We start from the raw sequence: 22,128 nt of genomic DNA, 5'->3' as shown, positions 1-22,128 counted from the left end.
CCCCTCGGCTGTGGAGCCCTACCCAAACCTCCTCGAACCTTTTGAAAATCACTTGTCACCTTCTCTAACAAACAGTGCACAGCTAATGGCGACACTTCACCATTCCCGACAGCTCCAGATTGTTAATTCCCCCTGTTTTTCCCCCTGAATGGCGTTTTGCCTTCTGGCTAAAGCAGCGTGGCTGCATCAGCCCGTGAGCTGCTCACCTGTGGACGTGTGAAGGGGGTTTAATAGGTTTCTTCTCTTTGCCCCACTGGGCTGTGACCAGGAGGGGAGACAGAGCTGCCTGAGTCACTAATTGCTTTGGCCCTGCAACTCCCGAATGATGGAAAAGATTAAGAGGGAAGGAAAACAGCCATTCTATCTCTTTCTTGAAAAAACTTGCAGCATGAAAGGCTCATTAACATCATTAATGTTTCATTAACCTCTAGCCAGACAAATAAGCTGGAGGTAATTTAACAGTACGGGAAAAAAAAAAAAAAGAAAGAAAATTAAAAATTACCCAGGTGTAGGTGACATTCTGCCGTTTACCTTCGCTGTGCGTTTTGGAGAGGTGCGGGCTCCTCTGCCTCCCCGCCCGGCGCTTGGAGCTCTGCCAGCGGCTGCAGGTAATAACGAGCGGGGAAAGTCATTGATTGTGACAAAATGGGATTCATTTGAACACAGCAACATCTGAAATCTTGCAGAGGAGCAGTGCTCCGCACAATGCCGGCTTTAGGAAAAAAAAAAAAATAACAGAGAAAAAAAAAAAAAAAAGAAGGGGAAAAATCGGTGGCTGCAAAATGACTTTCTTTGTTTGTGTTAAAGGCTTTCTCCCCTTGTTAATTTTGGTTGGGTTTTGTTTGATTTTTATCTCTGCCCAAGTTTACATGCTCCACCTCCGCCCTGCTCATCCCGAGTCCATGTGGGTGTGTACACACCGGGAGGGATATTTTTATACACATGCAAACACTGGTGCTCTGTGAGCCCACTTGTAACTCACTGCTTCCCTCTCAATTGCCTTCCCTTGAGTAAGAGGTAGGAGAGAAACATTGTTAGTTCCTCCCCGAAATCGGAAGGTGGGTTAAAAAGTAAAAAAAAAAAAAATGCAGTATTTTTTGGCTCTTTGCTGTGGTACAGTCTGTGAGCTTCCAGAATTGTCTGATTAATCTGGGTCGTTCACGAGCAAGTGATAAGAGACAGTTTCTGTCTGTAAGAGAGCAGAGAATAAGGAAAATCAGCCAAAGGAAGATGTTTGTCCCCGTTCCCAGTTCAGAGGGATGAAGGAGACTGGTTTAAGGTGACCCTGAGGATCTCCGAGTGAGAGTTGAACATGCTCCTCATGGATGGTTATCCCCTGATTTCCACTTGTTCTCCTGTCCCACCAACCAGACCCTGCACAACTTTGCAAGGTTTGCCTGTCCCTTGGGTGATTTTTGCTTTGTGGAGTTTGGACCAGCCACTTTCCTGCTGTAATCTGTGAGGAAGGAGGAGATCTTTGCAGCTCTGTTCACTCTAATCCTGGATCTTCTATTTGCTCTGCTGGGGCTTTGGATAAGGTGCCTGATTTCCATGGCTCTGTTTCCCTTAGCCATAAAATGTTAATAACTCCCCCAGAGTTCAAATTAGTCCTCATAAAGAGCTTTAAATGTGAAGTTACAACATCAATGTAAATTTTCCCGTCTTTGCCCACTCCTCTCCTGGGACAGGAGGTCTCAGCCAGGTGAGTGGATGTTTCCTGAGCTGAGGTTGGGATCAGGCTGCTGTCCAGCACGAGGAAGGGATGGGAGGTGCTCAGTAACATTGAACCACCTGCTCTAGCTGCTCACACTTGCTTTCAGCTACCCCTGCACTGCTCAGGGACTTCAAAAAGCTGCAGTCTTTAGCGTTACAGGAATTTTCTGTCTAGTGCCAGCCCTCGGTATTTCACAGGTTCCCCAAGCAGCCCGCAGGCACAAATAACCTTTACGTCCTGCTCTCCACTGTTTATGTAAACTTGGCTTCTGCTTGTTCCTGTCACACCATGCCTATGCTCTTTTCCCTCTGGGGATGGAGGAGGAGATAGAGCAGGGAAAAATTCCTGTGTGAACATTTCCTGGTGAAAAAGGGTCTGGCCTACATGGGCTTGAAGGGAAACCAATGCAGGTAGGGCAGGAACTGAGGGCTGGATGTTTCTGTTACAATTTTGTATGTGTGACAACAAGGACTGTGTCAGCACTGGGTCCTTGCAGGCAGAAGGTGCTGCTGCTGCAGCACACCTGTCCTGGGGGTGGTGGTTGCTGTGGTGGTGGCAAAGGTGCTTTCCTTTGGATGCAGCCCCCAGCCTTGGCTCCATTCCTGCTGCAGGCCATAGCCTGGGGCTGATCAGCACAGCCTGCAGCTGCACACACAGATGTGGACCCCACCTAGGCAGATGTGCAAGCAGTAGGTCTGATTCTCTCTTCAGGCAGGGCAGGCAGCTGTTTTTAAGTCTCTCCAAATTAGCCTGTGTGGTCGAAAATCCTGCTGAATTTCCTGGGTGACCCTTCCTGGGTGACCCCATCTCGAGGAGGTAAACTGAGACTTCTCCCAAGAGGTGATGATTTGGGAGGCCTGTCTGCATATGAGCAGTCATGAAGAGCTTTCTGAAAATTTGGGACCCTTTTTTTCTACATGAGCCCTTTAAACAAGGAGACATTAAAAAATCGCTTGCAGAAATCTTGGTCTAGTTTTGCTACAGTGAAACAGCACAAACTGAACCACTATAAAGATCTCTTTTATTGCCATCTATCAGTGTTTGTATCTGTCTCCATCCCATCCTTTTGACAACAGTATATGAGCAGCCAGGATTTATCCTTCCCAGCTAAATCTCTTTCAACCCATGCAAGAAGCCCAGGAAATGATTTCACAAAAATCTATAGTTCACCAAAATTATTCAACCCTGAAGCGTTCAGGTTTAGGTCAGTGTAAATTTAGAATAAGTATTTGTTCTGGTTCTTATCTTAGCCAAGCTGATTTACTCAGGAGCAGCTGATAACTCCTTTTAAATTCACTACAGAATCATCTTCTTCCAAATGCTCATTCCCCACTTCTCCCCCCACGTCCCTGCCTGAGTTTGTTATCCTGGTGTTGCACACATGGGTGTTGGATTGCTGATGAGCTCTGCTGGATCCTCGGCTCCATGTTTTTCCAAAAGGAAAAACATGCATGGGATGTACCTTGTATAGTATAATTTAATAAAAAAGTTAGGAACAGCTTCCTCAACTTTTCTTTAGAAGCCCAAGCTGGGAACAAATATTTGACTTGCACAGGGAAAAAAAAAGTGTTTATGTGGTTTATAATGTCTTTTCACTTGTTCAATTTTTAAGCAGACTTTTTTTCTCTCTGAACCTCAGCATTTCCTTCTTCGACAGCAAATCTCTTGAGGTGGAGAGTGCTTTGGAATAGAGTTATTTACCCATCTCTCTCTCTTCTATGAACAGACTTTAAATGAGCTGGAAACCAGGAGCTGCAGGAACTTGCACTGGCTCCTGCCAGCTCTTCCCATCTGCATTTCCCTCATCTGCTCCTTGCTGGGTGTGGTGCAAGGGTGTGAGGGGATGCAAAGAGAGAGGTCTTGGAACAGCCACCCTCATCCCTGCTCTCTCTGCTCTCATCCCTGCATTCCTGCTGCGCTGCATTCCTGCTGCCCTGCATTCCTGCTGCCCTGCATTCCTGCTGTCCTGCATTCCTGCCTGTGCAACCATATCTCTGCCCTTCTGCTCTGCATCTCTGTGCCAGTGACCCCATCCCTGCCCTGCATCCCTATCTGCTTACCTGCATCCTTTCATCATCACCTTCATCCCTGTCCTGCATCCCTGTCTGCTTACCTGCATCCTACTCAGTCACCTGCATACTGTGCAGTCACCTGCATCCTTTCCTAGTCACCTGCATCCTTTCCTGGTCACCTGCAACCCTGCCCTGCATCCCTGCCCTGTCACCTGCATCCTGCCCGGTCTCCTGCATCCCCGCCGGCTCCATCCCCGTCCCACATCCCTGTCCGGGCAGCCGCATCCCAATCCCAGCGCGCCGCCCGCATCCCGGCCCCGCATCCCGGCCGCGCATCCCGGCCCGTGCCTGGGGAAGCAGCACCATCTCGCGTCGGTCTGGAGCCGGCACAGCCGCTCCCTGCGCGACCGCACCTCCCGGAGAACCCGGGGAAATGCCGACACTCCCCAGCACCAGCTCATCCCAGCTGCCTTATTCCACCCTTTCAGAACGCGGATCTTATTTTCCTCCTTTTATTCCCCTCCTGTTTTTCAAGGACAGGGAATTCTGAAGCCTTCTGCTAACTGAGAGGATGTTGAGTGGTTCAAACGTGCATGTTTTCTTTCTCCTGATCATTCAGGACATGCAGAAGTGCCGAGGTTTTTTGCTGTGGCTCAGACTCCATTTATACCACCCTATTTATGCCTGTCTGAAATAATAGAAAAATAGAATATATTTAGAAGTGCTGTGCCTTTGAGGTGTGGCTTTCAAGGGTATGTAGGACCCAGATCTTAGAGCAAGGAGTTGCTGCATCTTCTAAAGTAGTTTTATCCTCTCTAAGGCTGCTGACACCCAGAGATGGTGAGTTAAAAGGATTTCTGATGAAAACAGGACTGGGGACAGTGTCAGGCCAAAAAAAGCTCTTTCTGAGAGGTCTATTTCTAGCAGCGAGAGATGCTGAAAGGCAAAGCTGGTGCGTCACCGCTCCTGCTGGTCAGGAGTTGTGTGTGTTAACATGGGGAGAGGCTGCAGAGAGCAGGACTTGCAGCCCAAGGCCTGGAGATGGCAGATCTGAGACTTAGCTGAGTAATTCCTTTCTTTTTAGAGGTGGCATGAGGATTTTCCTGTGTTGGAAACAGAGTTCAATCTGACGCTGAGATGCTGCTATCTAGAAATGATCAGCTCGGTCCCTGCTTGGGAATAATTTCATTTTAGGGGAAATTGAGGTGCATTGTCTTTAAAACAGCAGGAACAGCAGCTCTATCCTTTGTGAAGCAAAGTGTGTTTGGTGTGTCCCCAGAAAGCTTGGATCATGCAAGGTAAGGGAGGCCGCCTGCAGCACTGAGGACTGGAGAGAGTGAGTTTTTCCAGGCAACCCTTTCTGCTGAAAAAGCTGTGAAAAAAAAAAAAATCAAAGAAAACATTTGGAGAAACAAAATAGTGCAGCCTTCTTCCACCAGCAAGCGAGTTTTCTTCGGCTTGTTCAAATTGAGATATTTGCATTTGAAACACACCTACATATATATATATATTTATAGATAGAGCCGTAGAAGGTGAAACTTGTAGTTTCAGCAAACAGACTAAAATAGCCTCATGTTTTTGCCTTTATTTTTCCATGCTGGTTAGTAAAGAGTCTGTGATTGGCATAAGGCTACTTGGAAAAAGCCAGGCTGGATCAGTATCATCCTTCTGGCAGCCAGCTTGGGTCGATGGAATATAAATACAACTCCCTCTGTGATAACCCTCTTTTCTGCATCGTGGCATTGTTGGCAAGCAATAAGATGGGGGTACTTTAAGGGGAATTTTGGGAGCTCTTTGTAACTATCCAGCTGCAGCTCTACTAAGGCAGCATGGAAAGGAGCTCTCCATGGGGTGCAGGGACTTTTCGTGGGATGCAGAGGCCCTTTCTACAATGCAGAAACTCCTTGTGCAATGAGGTTTTCTGGCCAAAACCCCTCCCTAGGAGCTGTCCTGTGCTTCCCAGCATCTATGGGATGAGGCAGGACCTCCCTGGACCCCACCAGGGATCAGTACCAGGGACATGGCAGCGACTGATGAGGGTTTCACTGCCGGAGGGCCCAAGGGCAGGAGCCAAATTGGGGCTGGATATTGACATTGAAAGTTGGCTTTCTGAAAGGCACAACAGCCTTTGCTTGCTGCAGAGCTAATTATTATGCAAATTCATGCTAATAAACCCTGCCTTGCATGTTGTGGAGAAGCTGCCTTTCCCGGTTAACATACCAGTAATGAGAGGTAGATTTGTAATTCAGATGCTGGTGGTAATATCCTAAATTACTCCGCGCTGTAATGGACTTTATTTCTTTCTCCCCTCGGCTCTCCCCCCAGTCCAAATGTCAATGCAAATCAGTTACAACTTTGCATATTTATTGCAGATGTATTTATTGTTGATACAGGGGTGAGACCCTCAGCTAAACAGCTCCTGCTGGCACTGCCAGGCTGCTGGGGGCTCAAGGTGTGGATTTACCTGTCATGGTGCTTGGAGGAGCTCCTTCCATCTCCTTTTTTCCTTTTTTTTTTTTTTTCTCTCCCGAGGAATAGCCTCAGAGTGGGGAAAACATATGTTTATTTTTTTATTCATTAATTCCTTAGCATCTTTCTGTGTGTGGTTTTGCATGACTGCTTATTCTCTGAGTTGGTGGAGATAACCAGGGAAGCACAGATCATTTGCAGACTAAGCTCGGATTTAGGCCTAAAGCTGCTGAACCAAGGCTTAGATTAGATGGCATCAGGCCTCTGTAATCGGTCTCTGTAAGATTTTGGCCCAACTTTGTCATCTTAATCAATGGAAAATCATGCAAGTCAGCTATGCTTGACATTTCAGCTGCTGTTGAGCCACTGCTGAGCCAGAAATGCCCTTCTGTTACTCAGTGTCCCATGGCACACAAATATAAAGCAGTTTTCTTTCTGCAGTTGTGAAACCATGCTCAGAAAATCCTGACTTGAGACCATCTGACAGGAAAGGAAAAGCAAAACCATTCCCACATTGCCCCTAGGTTGCCAGAGGAGCAGCCCAGGGAGTGTTTCAGGGTAATGCAGGCTGGGGTGAGGGAATAGGAAAGGACAGAGTTATGTACTGGTGGGTTTAAGCCTGGTGTGGGCTTTGATCTTACTGGTCTTGTCTTTCTGCTTCCTCTGAAGCATGGTTTCATTTTTTTTACCTTCCTACAGGAGAGAGAGCCCCAAAGCTTGGGAATATCCATGGCTCTCCAAATCTTTTGCATCAGTATGGACAAATTGATGGATTAAAAATTGGCTTTTGGGGGAATATTCTCTGCTCCTGGCTTTGGGGAAGGCTCAGTGATCTGAGCTTGAGCTCACCGAGCCATTGCAGACACGCCGTGTGTGCACAAGGTTGTGCATCCCTCGGGGGCCATGGATTTTCTTCCCTGGGTTTGCTCCAGCCTGCAGTCAGAGCAGGTGCCCATGTTCAAACAGCACAAGGGATTGGGGAGGCTGAGGCCTGGAGCAAGCGTGTGAGTGGAGAGAGAAGCAGGAGCACCTCTGGGCCTGCCCAAATCTAACACAGAGGTTTTTGAAGCCTTTGAACATTTTTGCTTTCTTCCATTTGCATTCAGGCTTCTGCACAGAGAGAAACTACCTGGGCTGAGAGGAGAGGCTTTGAAAGGGACTGGGGAATGCTCTGCAGCCCTGCTTCTCCTCATCTCCGTGGACCCCCTGCACGGACCAGGCCTTGGACACCCGGAGTTTGCTCTGAATCACTGTTTGCCATTTATTCCAAGGCCAGGCTAAAAATTGCCAGAACCATCTCTTCCAGCCTCAAAATATCGATGAGTCACTGAGGAGCAAAGGGCTGCAGAGCCAGAACACAGCGTGCAGCCTGTGGTGGGTAATTTTAGACCCAGAGCAGTCTTGAGTGCTGTTCAGCATTCCCAGCCTCTCTCTGCTGTGTGCCCTGGCCTCTCTCCTGCGCCTTGCAGGCAGCTGTGCATCCTCGTGGATCCTGGGGCATCCTCCCTGCCCGCTGGCACGTGTGAGGCATCCTGTGGGATGCCAAGTCTTGTGCTGCACGGGGCAGGGGCACCCCAGCCCCACGAGGTGCGATCCACGCGGATCCGTGCGGGTGGCAGCGCGCTGAGGAGCTGGCAGCAGCGTGCAGTGCTGCAGCTCTTCCACACGGTGCTGACAAAACTCCACACAACACACAGAAGGCTCTGGATCCTCACTCCGGAGCCACGTTGTTCCACCACCCTCCGTAGTTCTTGTAGCTTTCCCCATCCCGCAAGGGGGTGAAAGGCTGGCAGTGCCCACCCTGTGAGACCTGGAGCAGAATTAGCTCGACTCCAGGGATGCAGAGAAGAGAAGAGGATGTTCAGTTGGATGTTTAGGATGTATTTCTCACAGCTCCCTGCTTGTGGCAGGGCCTGGAGACCCTGGATGATGCCCTGCTCCTCTTGCTCCAGCTGCTGTCCAATCTGTGAGGTCAGGCTGGGCAAGGTGTGCTTCCTCCCGTTTTCAGGCCAGCGGGTGAGACTGAGAGGGCACATCCATGCTCGGAGGAGCAGGACAAAGCCTGAGCACTGTTTATGTACAGCAGGCTTTGGGTGGGCTCAGAGGCAGTTCCTGGGTTTGTGGGGTGGCAGAAGCAGGGCTGCAATCTCCTCTCATCACTGTGTATGCTGCGCTTCACTCAGGAGCAGCCAACCTCCCACCGAGTGTCTGCAGCAGTTTCTTAATTGCTTTCTTAACTTCGTTACTCCTCTTCTGTTGGCAGTGCCCTGAAGCAAGGAGTCCCCCAGGTGCACTTGCTCTTGCATGCCAAAATTAGCTTCTTTTATTTAATTTTAAATAAACGTAGAGTCCTTTGAGTGCTCCCAGCATCTGCCGTGAAGGGGCAGAGGGAGCGGGCGGTTAATTTTGCATGTGCTGCTCCTCAAAGACCTGCCTGTTACTCGGCCTTTAGAAAGTTTTTCATGTTTCTTGCAGCTGTCCTTGGTGACCCTGAGTGAGTCAGGCTCTGTGGCTACAAAACGAGGAGATGAATTCTTCATCTCTCTGACATGTGTCTGTCTGCACTGCTTAGAGCCAACACTTCTCAGCGAGGCCATGGGGGTTCTGGTGGATGCCACTGTCACACAGAGCTCTCAGCAGGGTTTAGAGGTGTTAGGCTGAGCCCTAGGCCAGGTTTTACCTGGGCAGAAGTGCAAGTTAGGACATCAAGGTGCCTGGAGAGCCCTTCTCTGCCACACTGTCCCCATGTGACCTTGGGTATGTCAGCTGTCTCTCAGCTTCTCCGTGTTTGGGATCATGATAGGATGAGATTAGGGTGGTAACTGGAGGAGTCCAGCATGGAGAGGGCAAGGAAGGCTCTCAGAAGAGCGTGAACCATGGGAGAGAAGGGCTGGAGATCTCCTCACAAAGTTTGCTGAGCTGAGGGCGGCATGCACGTGCATGTTTTACATAGGGTGCTGAAATAATTTATGGAGAGCTTCTCCCTTTCAGCAGAGGAGGTGGTCAAGACGAGCGAATAAATCTTTAAAAGAATAATGTTTTCAAAATCAGGCTCCTTGTCCTCGAACCCTTTGATGTATGAGAGCAATAGTAGGTAGGACACATAGTGAAATAAACATGAGATCTCCGTGGAAGAGAATAGCGGAGTGGAGAAAATATTAGTGTTTACATCAAAACTCAATTGGAGCACTCGTTTCAAGATGATAGTTTATTATATTGAATCCAATTTAGTCCCACAAGGATGTTTCTTCTGCGGGTGACACTCAGGCTCACTGCGTGTCTCCTCCTCCTCCTCACCGTACCTGGGCACTGCTGTCCCCACTGGGTGATTCATCCTCTCCCTCTCACTGCCATCTCAGGATGCTTGGAAAAGCAAAGGGAGGAATTAATCAGCTTTTGGCCAATTTGCTATTTCTGAGCTGCTGTCAGCTTGTGATGTCTTGACCCCAGGCTGGGAGAGACGTGCTGGGAGATGAGTGGATGCAGAGGGAAGGAACCTGTGGTGGCAAGGACAGAGAGTGTTCAGGTCATCAGTCCCTCCTCTCTGTCCTGAAGTATTCAAAATCAAGCCATGATTAATGCATGGGAGAGGTTTGCTCCTGCTCCCAGCACTTTGAGGAGCTTCACACCTCTTTGCTGTGCCTGGAGCAGATCACCAATGGGTTGTGTTTGCCAGTCTCCAGGTACCTTGGTATTGCACCGTGTGAGGGTTGGGAGAAGAGAGGTGTGAAGGGCTTGGCATCCTTCCAGAGCCCTGATGGGGATGGGAAGCTGACCCAGGGAGAACTGCCCCTTCTGCTCCAGCTGCAGCAGATGTGAAGGCCTGCAGTCCTTCCAGGTGTATTTAATGTGATTTTATTAGCACCGAGTGCACAATGGGGCTTTTAACGACTCCGTGACTTGTACCTAGTGAAGGGTGTCTTTGGGCAGATGATCCCAGAGGGCTCACGTGAATATTTCCTCCACACCAGGCAGCTGAGGTGACATGGGACACCCTGGCTGTGTGGGAAGCCTCACATCACCCCACAGGTGTGTGGGAAGCCCTGAGCATCCAGAGCAGCACAGCTGGGCCAGGTGTCACTTCCTGTCCAGCTTATTCAGAATAATGAATGGAGAATATTTTAGTACCTTCAGGGCAGGCGGTACAGAGAAGTTTATCAGTTTGATTACACTTCTTTTTCTTGGTGCATTTTCCTCCTGGTTATGAAGAGCTGTGTCAGAACTCCCTCCTGCCAAGTACATTTTTTACCGGTCTATTCACTGGCCATGCAGTGTTTGGGATCTCATTTACTCTTGAATGATATTGGCTGTAATCCGTGCACATTGCCTGGCTTTGGTTGATGTGATTCCCCAGGGCTGGGGCTGTGGGGGCTTGCAGGTGTGATTTGCTTTGCAGGCAGAGGATGGATGCCCTTAGCAGAGCCTCTGGCCCTGTGGATACCGAGTGGGAGGGGCTGTCCCTGGGATAGGTGCCCATCCAACCTGGATGGACTTGGATTGCAGGAGATCTGAGCCCTCATTTCTCCTCCCCTCCTTTGTTTCCTAATGTGCAATTAGTTATATGTATGTAAATTACAGAGCGAGCAGAATCAAAGGGAGATGAGTGAAGAGAGAGGGGGAAAAAAAACCCAGCCCAATAATTTATTCTGGTGCAAATGTTGTTTTTTGTGACCCTGGATATCTTGGCAGCACTGAGGTAGAAGGAAGGAGGCGGCCGTGTAGGTGCTGGGCAGCAAACAGGGAGCGAGGCTGAGATTTTCAAAGTCACTTGGGAGATTGGGATGCTCAGTTCCCATTAATTTTAATAAGAAGAGGACATCTGTCTCATAGCTGACTTTGAAAATATCAGCCCAAACTTTGTCTAACCCTTAGTTATTTCTGCACCTGTTGCTCTCTTGTAACAATGCTTTGATGGCATTTAGCAGCAAAAGCAGCTCTTAAACACGTAGGTGCTTTCTAAGCAGCTGCTAGGATGGATTTATAGAGACCTTGTTAGAGGCAGGACTCAGCTTTTTCGTGGTTCAGACCTGATGAAAACAGTAGAGAGAAAAACCTCTTGTTTGTTGTGATGATCAAGAGACCAGCCAGCATCTCGTTAATAAACGGTCAAGAATATTTCAGGCAGGTCTTTTATTCATTCTCAGAATTTCCAAGAAGTGAATAGCTCACATTCTCCCAATTCAAGTCATTCCTGCTAGGGATGTGGTTTTCCTTGGGAGCTGGTATCCCAAACTGTGCCCTGCTGCTCCTCTCAGCCCTGCTCATGTTTACCTGGTGATGGAGTGTCTATTTGCACACCCTGCGCCACAGCACTGCTGTCTACCTGGCCTTTGATTTCTTCATCCTTGCTGTATTACTTTGCAGTTGTCTTTATTGAATTTCATCTCACTGATTTTTTTTTCCCTGTTTGTCTAATTTATCACCAATATTTTGAATTCTGATCCTCATTTTTGGAGCATTCCAGGTTCCTCTCTGCAAGGTCTCAGGCTCTTTCTTCTTTATTATCCCCAGCACTGCTGAAATATAAAGCAAAGAGACTCTGGCCTGTGGCAGAGGAGGGGAAGACATTTGAAATGCCTTCCTCAGTGATGGGAAATGCTTGGCAGCTGCTCCCTGTGTCAGCTCAGCCCATGACATTTCCACCCCTGGTGCTGCCTGAGCTTTCTTCGCAACTTCCCTCGTAGGGGATGTCACGAGGGACGATGTCAAGCACTTTAATGAAGTCAAGGTATATCACATCTGCTGCCTCCTCCCCTCCGATCCAGGAGACCAATTACACCGTCAAAAAAGGAAATTAAGTTGGTTTGACATGATTTGCTATTGACAAATCCGCAGTGGCTGTTCCTTATCACTCCATTATCTCCTCAGTGCTCCCAAAATTGATTGCTGTGTAATTGGGCCACGCGTCTCACGGAGTATAGGGCAAAATGTGCTCAACCCCTCGGGCAACCAGGAAAATGGAAGCAAAAAGCACTTTTCCTCCTTGGCTTTCATGTTGCCAGATCCATGTGTGCTGCCTTGGACATGGTGCCAGTTCTGGGGAGGGTGTGTGGGCACCAGAATGGCTCCTGCCCTCATTCATTGGGCACCTTTGGTAGGCATCTCACTCATTCCTGTTTTGGTGGTGTCCAAAAAGTGCTGTGCACTTTGTTACTTAGGGATTTATGGGTTCTCAGGGGAAGCTCAGCATTGATCCAATTTATCCCATGGACTCCCAAATCCCTGGAGCCCTTAATCAGATATGGAGGCAGCTGCTTCTGCAGCTCTGCCCTCACTGCGGTCTCCCTCCACCAACTCCTGTGTTTACTCTTCTTATGAGCACCACAATTTAGTTTTATGACCCAGCGATCAATTCTCCATCAGGAGCTCTGGAAAAGCTACTGATGTGTTTCCAATAAATGGTACGTCAAGGAAAATATATATGATCCTGTCCTGTCCCTGTCTTGTTTCCTTCTGCTTCGCATGCAGCCTTTACAAACATTTTGAGGAGGCAGAAGAAGGGGCTCGTTGTTTGTTTGAGGCGTTAGGAATGAGGGGATATTGATTCCCTGGGGATAGGGGGATTGGTGGACAGGGAAATTCATACTGCAGTCACCGGTGAGGCTCAGACAGGGAACGTGTGCCGTGGGTCTGCAGAGAGCAATTGCTCTGGAGGCACAAATGAAACAAGTGTCAGGGAGAATAACTGGAGGCTGATGTTAATAATTAAGCTTTCTAATGAGAGCATTTGTTTTTCTCCAGTAGATGGATTCAGCCTTTCCCATCCTGGTGTTGTTGTGTACAAACCCGGCTCATTTTTTCACCTGCTCAGGACAAAACGCAGCACAGGCAGAGATTGCTCCTCGTGCCTTCTGGCATGGACAGGCCGGATGAGGCTGGGGACTGGTATGTGGGAATGGGAACTGGGGGAGGTTTCACGGCCATCTGCAGCTTCCTCTTGGTGGGGAGGAGAGGGACAGCACTGACCTCTCCTCTCTGGTGACCCATGACAGGAGGGATGGCTGGAGCTGTGCCAGGGAAGGATTAGGTTGGATTTGAGGAGAAGGTTCTTGACCAGGCTCCCCAGGGAATGGGAATGTCCCCGAGGCTGCCAGAGCTCCAGGAGCCTTTGGAAAACACAGCACAAAATGGGATTGTTGGGGTATCTGTGGAGGGCCAGGAGCTGGAATTAAATGATCCTTGTAGAACCTTTCAAAGTCAGTGTAAGTTATGAGTCCATGGTATTTAAAATACTCCTGCTCCATGGGAGCTCAGTCCCACCTCTGCAGCCTTCTGATTTCCCTGTCTGGAAAAAGAACTTTAGGAATCCTGGAGCTGGGTGAATTTTAATGGAAAAAAAAAAATTCTATAAAGAAACTGAGTTTTGCTGAGATTCACATCTGTGGTGATAGAAATGGGCTGAAAACAGGAGCATCTATTATGCCGCAGGTTTTTTTATTTCCTGGAGAAAATCCAAAGACATTTTTTGTTTGAAACTGGTACATCAAAACATTGCAAATGCAGTTTGGTACAACGCCCCGGTTTGATGAAACAAAGGAAAAAAGTCCCCATTTCTGAATTTCAGCGTTGTGGAACTGATGATTCCAGAAAAACCTTTCAACTTCTAACCCTATCTCAAGATGAAAACAAATGTTGAACTACAGAGATTTCCCGGAGGAAGGAAATTCTGCTTTCCTAACACCTCTAACACTTACTTTTTGTTGTAAATCATTTTGAGCTCTACAGATGAAAAGCTCTTGGTAGATGCAAAATATTGCTGCTTTTTATTTTATTTATTATTCATCATGATAGTTCATGCCCAAAGAGGAATTAATATTCTTTCTTTCTTTCTTAGCTGCTGGGTCCCGTGAAAATTGCCCAGCTATGGAGCCTGGCTGCCTGCACTTGTGGAAGACATGGGAAATTCATTAAAATTTCATCATTTCTGGCTTAAATTGTTCACTTTTGTGACTAGCTCTGCTGGGTCTGGCTCTGCAAGACCTGGTGGGTTTGCTTTGCCAGGATGGGCCACTTTGGCCGTGCTCTTGGCACGTGGCACGAGGGAGCGTGGGAAAAGGGGGGATCCTGTGGGAGCTGGGTTGGGAAAGAGGAGGCAACTGATGAGCTTTGCTAATTGCCAAGCCTTGCAGATGGCTGGACCAGGTCTCTCCCAATGCTGTGCCTGCTGGATTTGCTCTGGCATGAGGCAGACACAGCACCTGCTCCCCACCAGCCCCGGGGGCACAGGTAGCCAGGAGGGGGGATGTTAAAAGGACATCTGGCAAAGCGCCCGTGTGGCACAGGAGGGGAGGGAGCCTTCAATGAAGTTTCCCCAAATACGCAATTAATTTTGACTTAATAAGACATTTATTGTATAATAAACAACAACTGATTCTATGAAAAAATATTTATTGAGGATTTACGGCTGAGTAATGAATTTGTAGCTCAGTTTGCCTCGACGAGATTTATTTACATAGCAGTTAAACCCCAATCAATAATATGCTTTTAATAATCACTGTATTTAAGTAGTATTTCAACAATACACTGTAATTAGGCCATGAATTCTTCTGTAATTCTTTAGATTTAGTATACTTTGGGGTTCCGAATCTCTCCTGGATCGTGATGTGAGTGCTCCATTAATGTTAATTAAGTGTGTGCCAATCAAGCAGAGCATAAACCTCGCTGTGTGTGAGTGAATAGCAATGGAGTAGTGGGAGGGAAGCAGTTCAGGCTTCCCGGGATAGAGAGGCATGGCTTCACTTCAGCATCCTTCTCTTTGGATCAGCCATCCACCAGGATCAGCTCCTGGGAGAAGAAGGAGGGCAGAGACCAACGCTACTGCTGGGGACATTCCTGTCCCTTGTGCCACACTGTCCTCTGATCTGTGCCAAAGAGCTCCCAAACAAGGCTGTATCTGCCTTTGAGATGAAATTGCTGGTTTGTAGATATGTAGCTGTGAGTCTGTGGAGCTCCTGGACTCCCCATGAGCTGTGTTTGCTGGGAATATTTGCTCTGTCCCTGGGAAAACAGTTCCTGGGCTGTGTGGTACAGAGGGTGAAGGATGGGGATGCTCATCCTGGTGCTATGGTTTGTATTGCTGGGTGCAGGGAATGGATCCTGTTTTTGTGATCTGCTGGAGAAAGGTGAGTGGCCACAAGGAAGTCTGGCACTTTGCTTATCCTACCCATGGGAATTTTAACTTGGATTTTTGGCAGTTTAATATTCCACTGAAAAACGTGAGCTTGGAGTGGGTGCACTTCAGAGCATGATGCTGCAAAGTTCTACTCTACTCACAAGGCACTTGGAAGTCTTTCTAGATCAATCACACTTTAAATACACATTTTTCTCTGCTCTTTCCCTGTCTAATCTCTCTTTGTCTCAGCAATTGTACCTCCTGTCTCTGTCTGCAGCCGATGATATCGCTCCTGAGAAAGATACGGGTGTGTATATTTAGAAAATGTCTCCTGCATTGTTCTCCCACAAGGGACACTTGAAATGGCTTTGGGGAAAAAAAAAGAAAAGCCCAAAATATGGCCCTTCGCTGTCTTGCTTCTTTCTGCCTTGTTAGAACAGGGCCTGAGGCAGGAGAGGTGCCACAGAGCCACATGTGGAATAGGGCTGGCAGTGCAGGAGGGGAGGTACTGAGGAATATTTACTGCACCAGAGAAAAGATTTGGTGCTAAAGACTTTTTTATTTGGTAAATCATCCTGTGCTGTGGTTCAAATGTGGCTGGCAGAGGGGTGAGGGAGGCAGGGAGAGAAGTGAGGGGTGGAAGCTGCAGAGGAGATGGGGGAAAAACCTCCTTGGTGGGTTAAAATCTCCACTTGAGCTTTCCCAGGAAAGGCACCGAGTTGTGAAATTAAGCAAGACAGCAGGCAGGGAAGAAGGATGCGCCGTGTTATGGTAATCGCTCTTCTTAATTGCTTTGACTCCGATGACCACTCATTTCTTATCCTAACAAAGACATGAGAGCCATCCGCTCCGGACTGCAAAAGCAAATCCTGAGTGAAGCTCCTCTTGTGGTCTGCCAGGGACACAAACTTCTTTGTGACTGCCAGCCCCAAGGTGCAGCCGTGTTGGGACATTGTGGTGGCTGCTCTGGTGGTCATGGTCCCACAGGAGGCTGAGCCCAAGGAGCCCAGAGGGATTTTTTTGGATCAAGGGGTCGTGCCAGGCATCGGTCCAGCACCTCCACACCTGCTCATCTGAGGTACAAAAAACCAGGCAGAGCTGCTGCCATCAGTGTTTTACCAACCCTCTTTGAGCTGAATAGAATCCTGTTGCTCAGCTGTACAATTTGCACTGATTCCTCTGTAAATTCATGGTCTAAATTCACGAGGAGCAGGCAGAAAGGTGCCTGCTGCTTTTCGCCTGGGCTTGATCCAGCGCAGAATAATTGCGTTGACTGTTTCATTCCGTGCTTGGCAGTTCAGGGCTTAGAAATCCCCCACAAAAGAGCCCAGCACACAGAAACTTGACTCGGAGTCTAAAGCAAAGCTGCAACTGGCAGAGGTGCAGATCTTCAGGCTCAATCAGATGCATAAAGACAGGCAGGCCAAGCTGAGATGGGAGTATGTTGCTTCAGCTGTGCGCTGAAAGCTGCTGAAATTTTCCATATCAGAGGCTTGCTTTACAAAAAGGGATGGTCTGGCCTGGGGTTTGCAGGGAGGAAAACAGCAGTGGTGACGACAGCAGCAATAAAAAGCTCTCTCTGCTTTCCACACTGCTGGGAATTGCTTTTCTCTGCTCTTCCAGTGACTTTCCAAGCCAGTTTTCTCTGTGTACAAATCAAAAGCATCTGCCTGTTTGCCCTTGGTGTGTCCCAGGTTCCAGCAGCCCTGTACCAGTGTCACTGGTCACAGTGGAGCTGTGTGCCCATCCCGGCTGTGTTGCTGGTGTCAGATCTGGGCTGGGCTGTGTCTGGGCTCAGAGAGGCTGGAGAGCAGCTGTGTTGTGGAGAGGGGATGGTTGAAGCAGTTGTAGGTATTCATTTAATTATTTTTTTTAGTGTGGAATGATGTTTTTTGCATTTTAGTAGATTCCCAGACTGGTTTGGGTTGGAGGGGACCTTAAAGCTCGTCTCATTCCAGCCCCTGCCATGGGCAGGGTCACTTTTCACTATCCCAGGTTGCTCTGAGCTCCATCTGCCCTGGCCTTGAACACTTCCTGGGCAACACTCTGGGGAATCTGTGCTAGGACTCCCCACCCTCACAGGGAGGAATTTTTCTGCATTCCCTTCAAAGTGCCTCTTGGTGATTAAACAAGCAGCTCAGCTACAGGGGAAAAATATTGCCCATGCTCTGAGTTGTTCTGGAGTTCTTCAAAATGAGTCTGAGGAGGAGAGGAATGCCCACTGGTGCTCTGCAGGAGATTTTTAACCAGTCTGAGATACTCAGTCTGAGTGAGAGCGGTCATGTTTTTGGGAAGGGAAACTTTGCTGATTGCAGCAACATGTTTTCTGCTGGTAAGGAATAACTGGTCTGGCTTGGGAGTGCAATCAGGCAGCCCAGCTGGCCCAGGGATGGCCATGAGAGGACTTTGGCCTCCCTGCTGCATTTCAATTCCCCCAGCACTGCGGCAGGGATGGACACTCGGACAACGGTTGCATTAAACATAGGGTCAGTCATTTCCCTGCCTTCATTCTTTGTCTGTAATTCTGCATCTAATGGCAGCAATTAGTCACTGTCCAAGAAGGGATGAGCAAGCTCCTGGCTCGTCCCTGCTCTCTGACGGATCTGCTCCTCCAGAGGGATGGAAAGGTCATTAGCAGAGGGTTAGTTATTGATCGGCTTAGGGGAGAGAGAGGGTCCAGAGGTGAAGCTCAGCACCAGGCTTAAACGATAGGCCAGGGAAAGGAAAGAAAAATAGGCTGGCAGCAGCCCCAGGGAGCCCCCAGCCACCGTGCCACAGATGCAAAGGACAAATTCTTATTGATTGGAGAGGTGTTTTTGGAGGTAGGTTATTTCTTTTCCCTCCCTAAAGCGGGGACCAATTATGGCTGTTGACTGGCAGAGACAAATGCCACAAGTACCAAGCCTGGATTTCCTAAGGCCATCCTGCTTCTCCTTATGGTGGGGATTTTACAACCCCAGTGTGCTAAAAAGAGCACCCTTGAACTGCCTGGGAGAGAGAACTGTGTCCCAAAACTGGGGATAGGGCTGGTTTTTGCATACACTCCTCTGCCAGGTGGGCAGGAGCAGCTCTGCAAAATGGCACAGAAGGAAACAAGTAAGGAATTGGTGGCTCTTGTGTAGGAAATACTGAGTGCAGGGGGAAGTGGACACATTGATGGGGTGCTTTGGGCAGTGGCTGAGATGGAGGGAGGACAGAAGGATCTGGGGCAGATTCAATGATTTGCTTGGCTTGTTTCAGGCGCTGACTATAATTAAGTTGTTCACAGATAAATTAAAGCCATTGCCAAGCTCAAGGAGGGAAGGACCTTTATGGTGGATGAGGGCCAGCCTCTCCTTAGGGCAGGCACCTGGGGGGAGTCTGGTTCTTCCTGACCATCAGTCACACCTCAGGGTCTGTTGAACACCCTCCGACCTCCTCTTCCATCACAGCTGTGTCAAAAAGAGGGATGAGGTTATTGACCATGTCAACAGGGCTGATAAATCACAGCCTCCAAGCCTGGCAGTGCAAGATATCCTCGATCTGCTTGGCTTGGGCTTCATCCTCTGCCCAGCTGGGAGTGTCCCTCCATGCACGTGGGGATGGTGTTCCTAGAGACATCAGTAGTGATGCTTCCTGCTGCCAGAGCTCTTCCTTAGGGTTTCAGAAGTGTGTCCTCTAATGCCTAACTCATCTTTTCTTCTTGCCTGACTAGCCAAGTTTCCCATAGTTGGCCCTGTGCCCTGAGTTGTCTCACTGCTGGAAACTCTCTTTAAAAGAGGTGTGAAACCATTTCTGTTCCTCCAGGCCAAGGGCTTCACATGAAGACAGGGGTGCAGTGAAAAGCTGATAAGCCCACCCAGCCCTTGCAGGCAGCACTGCCAAGAACCTCCTGATGCTCCAGCAGGCCGACAGCCAGGTTCAGCCCAGGTGGAAGCAGGGATGGATTCATATGCAGGTGGGAAGAAGGGAGAGCAGCAAGGCAGGATACCTGCACCCTTCCCATGCTCGTCCTGCCTCCACCCTGCCAGTGATGGAGTGTAACCCTCTCCTCTGTAGTGATTATCCTGTTCTTGGAGGCTTCTTTGACCTTCAGCAGCAGATGGATAATGCTGCGGGCAGGCAGGAGGAAGGCTCGGGAGCGTTGCCTTCAATACTGCTTCGCCCTCCTGATTTATACAGGGGAGCGAGCGGTGCTGATGCTCGCTGCTGCTCATAGATTATCTTCATTCCAGCAGCACTCAGGCAGACAGCAGAGGTAACGGAGAGCCATCCGCCACCCTATCCGTCACCTTCCCTCCGGCACTGGCGGTGGCTGCCGCAGAGCCGTCGCTTCCAGGGGAAACCTTCCCTCTCCATCAAACACTGCAACAAAAAGTCATATTCTGCAAACAGGTCCATGCATCTCTGGGGAGCTTGTCATGGCTGTGTCGCTCCTGAGGCTCTCTGGAGGACAGGGAAGCAGGGATGGAATAATGCTGGAGGGGAGCTGATGGGCTCAGGGGAGCAGGAGGGTTGAGGTCTCTGTTCAGCCCAGGGTTGGATCCCCAGCTGGGATTCATGGCTGTGTTTCAAGGTCTGGGCATCTCAGTTCAAGCAGTGGATGGTAAATCGAAGGTGCTGAGGACCCACTGTGATTTCTTGCATTGCTTTTATTTTATTTTCCCTCTCCTCACCTCTCAGGCCTTCATTTCCAGAACTGGGATTAATCTTAATCTTACTTACGCTCCTCCTAGGGGAGCAGGGAGGCTTGTTCTGTTCATGTCTGGAAAATGCTCTGAAATCCTCTGATGAAAGGTGCTGACAGAGCACTGAGGACTTCCAGGATTCGCGGTTTTAGCTTAAGAGAGAGCTGGAAAGCACAAGGGGCTGAGGAGGTGGTTCTGTCAGTGTGGTGGGGCTCAGTGCACTGGGAGGAGCTGGCAGTGGGATCCCTGGGAGATGCCCCCTACAAAGGACATTGAGAATCAAATTTTTTGAGCTGAAAGTAGAAAGTCTTGGCAGCTGCACCAGCCAGGAGCATCTCGGGAGGAGGGGTGGGAAGCCTAAAGGCAAGTTATACCTTTCTTCTCTCACTGCCTCTGAGAACACATGAATTATCCAGCCTTCCTTTGCTGCCTGGAGACCAGGATCAAACCCAGGTATGCAGAGTGCCGGTGTTTGTGCTGAGGCTGAGCAGACAGGGGTGCAGCAGGCAGGGTGTGGGTCCTGCAGTGCTCCCTCTTGGAAAGCATCATGTGCTTTGGCTCTGAACTGAATTTTAATTCCCCCTTTTCTTATTTTTTAAAAAATATTGTAAAATAGTCAGGCTTCAGATCTCTGTGCTTTTCTTTTTTTTATTATCAGCTGTATGTAAAATGTGCCCAGTAGCCCAAACATAATGAGTGTACTCAGCTTGGAGCCAGAGGAGTGTTATGTGCAGGGAGTGCAAAGCCCAGCTCTGCAGGTTCCCAGTGCTGCACCTCCTCCTTGGGTAGCTCCAAACAAAGTCCTGCCACTGAAACATCTGCAGGCTTCAGCACAGGTGGGAGACTGCACATCCCAATCCTCCTTTTGCTCAGGAGAACCCTGTTTCTAACACCAGTTTGATCAGCATCCCGTGGCTGAGCAACCTGGGCTTGGTGCATTCAAAATTGCCCTGCGGCATAAGATGAACAAAATCTGAATGCCTGGTGAGCAGCAGTCCATCGTGCAGGAGGATATATTGCTCCAAATGGAAATAATTTCTATTGCTAGGGAAGAGAGTGGCCTGTTCTGAGCTATTGCACTGGGCTGCTCAGTAATTTGTGCAGTGCAGATGGGAGTGCAAAGCCTTTACTGCTGAAGAAAGCTCGAGTCAAGTTGTTAAGGAAGAAATATAATCAGAAAGAGCCAGGAAACATAAAGATCAAAGTTGAGAATAATTTACATTTCATCAAGAACTTGTGGAAAAAGGACAAGGAAAAAAAGCAAGCCCCGTCGGTTATGTGAGGTTTTCAGCAGGAGGAGTAGGATTCAGGAGCAAAACACACAGAAACTGACTTTTCCCTGTATTTTCAAAGTGAGAATTGACTGCCGAACCACAAGTGTTGCTTGAAGTGACATTTGTGGGCGCGCTGTGAAAATCCTCAGACAGCACAAAGCCTTGTTCAGCAGCAGCCATGTGTCACTTTGAACCCTGTGAAGCTCTCGCGGGCGCTCTGACAGCGGGGACATGGGATCCAGGAGCTTGGAGTAGATGGCATTGGGGTTATCCATAAAGTTTGTGGTTTTCTCCCAGCCTTTTCCCTCCATTTTTTGTGGAGGACCATCATGCAGAGGGAGAAGTGGACACGTTGATGGGATGCAATTTGTCCTCTTGCCCAGCTCCTTGGAATGTTCATGTATCATTCCTCTATCCGTAGCATTTTAATGCCTTTATAAAGCGTTTCCTAACGACAGAAAGATAATTTGGCTAATGCAGCTCTGCACAATTAGGTTCCTCAGTTAACATCATGTTCCTGCATCAGATGCCCTTTCCCTTGTAGCCTATTTTTCATACCCTGGGTAAATATGTTTAATAATCAATTGGCATGTTATTAACGCACAATAACGATCTCACTAAATCGAAGCTCAGGCTTTATTTGAGACACTTACAGTAAATATTGACTGTTCTGCAGAATTATGGCAGAGCCCTGAGCAGTCTGTTCCAATGGGAACTGGATCCATTTTTTAATACCAGTTATTGATTTTCAGCAAGCAAAGTGCCTTGAGACGTCTGTGGCTTTCCTCCTCCTCTCTGTGAGCTGTTGGGATGGGCATGCACGAGGGAGATTATTTCTCTTTGCTCCATCAGTAGTGCCATGGCTGGAGATGGGCAGAGC

General features: G+C 48.7%; 1 protein-coding gene and 1 long non-coding RNA gene across 3 annotated transcripts in view; both read left to right on the top strand.

Annotated features, from left to right (window-relative positions):
• LOC135285585 (opioid-binding protein/cell adhesion molecule homolog) overlaps positions 1 to 22,128 on the top strand; it is a 293,621-nt gene that overhangs the window by 132,875 nt on the left and 138,618 nt on the right. The window lies entirely within an intron of this gene.
• LOC135285588 (uncharacterized) lies at positions 209 to 14,169 on the top strand. Its single transcript, XR_010350393.1, has 4 exons — positions 209 to 608; positions 7,302 to 7,569; positions 12,937 to 13,080; positions 14,030 to 14,169. It is a non-coding gene; the product is annotated as an uncharacterized LOC135285588 (long non-coding RNA).

The sequence above is a fragment of the Passer domesticus genome, chromosome 23, assembly GCF_036417665.1.
Source record: "Passer domesticus isolate bPasDom1 chromosome 23, bPasDom1.hap1, whole genome shotgun sequence".
In the NCBI taxonomy this organism is placed as follows: Eukaryota; Metazoa; Chordata; class Aves; order Passeriformes; family Passeridae; genus Passer; species Passer domesticus.
Note: the sequence above shows the minus strand (reverse complement) of the source record. Positions and strands in the feature narration are given on the sequence as shown.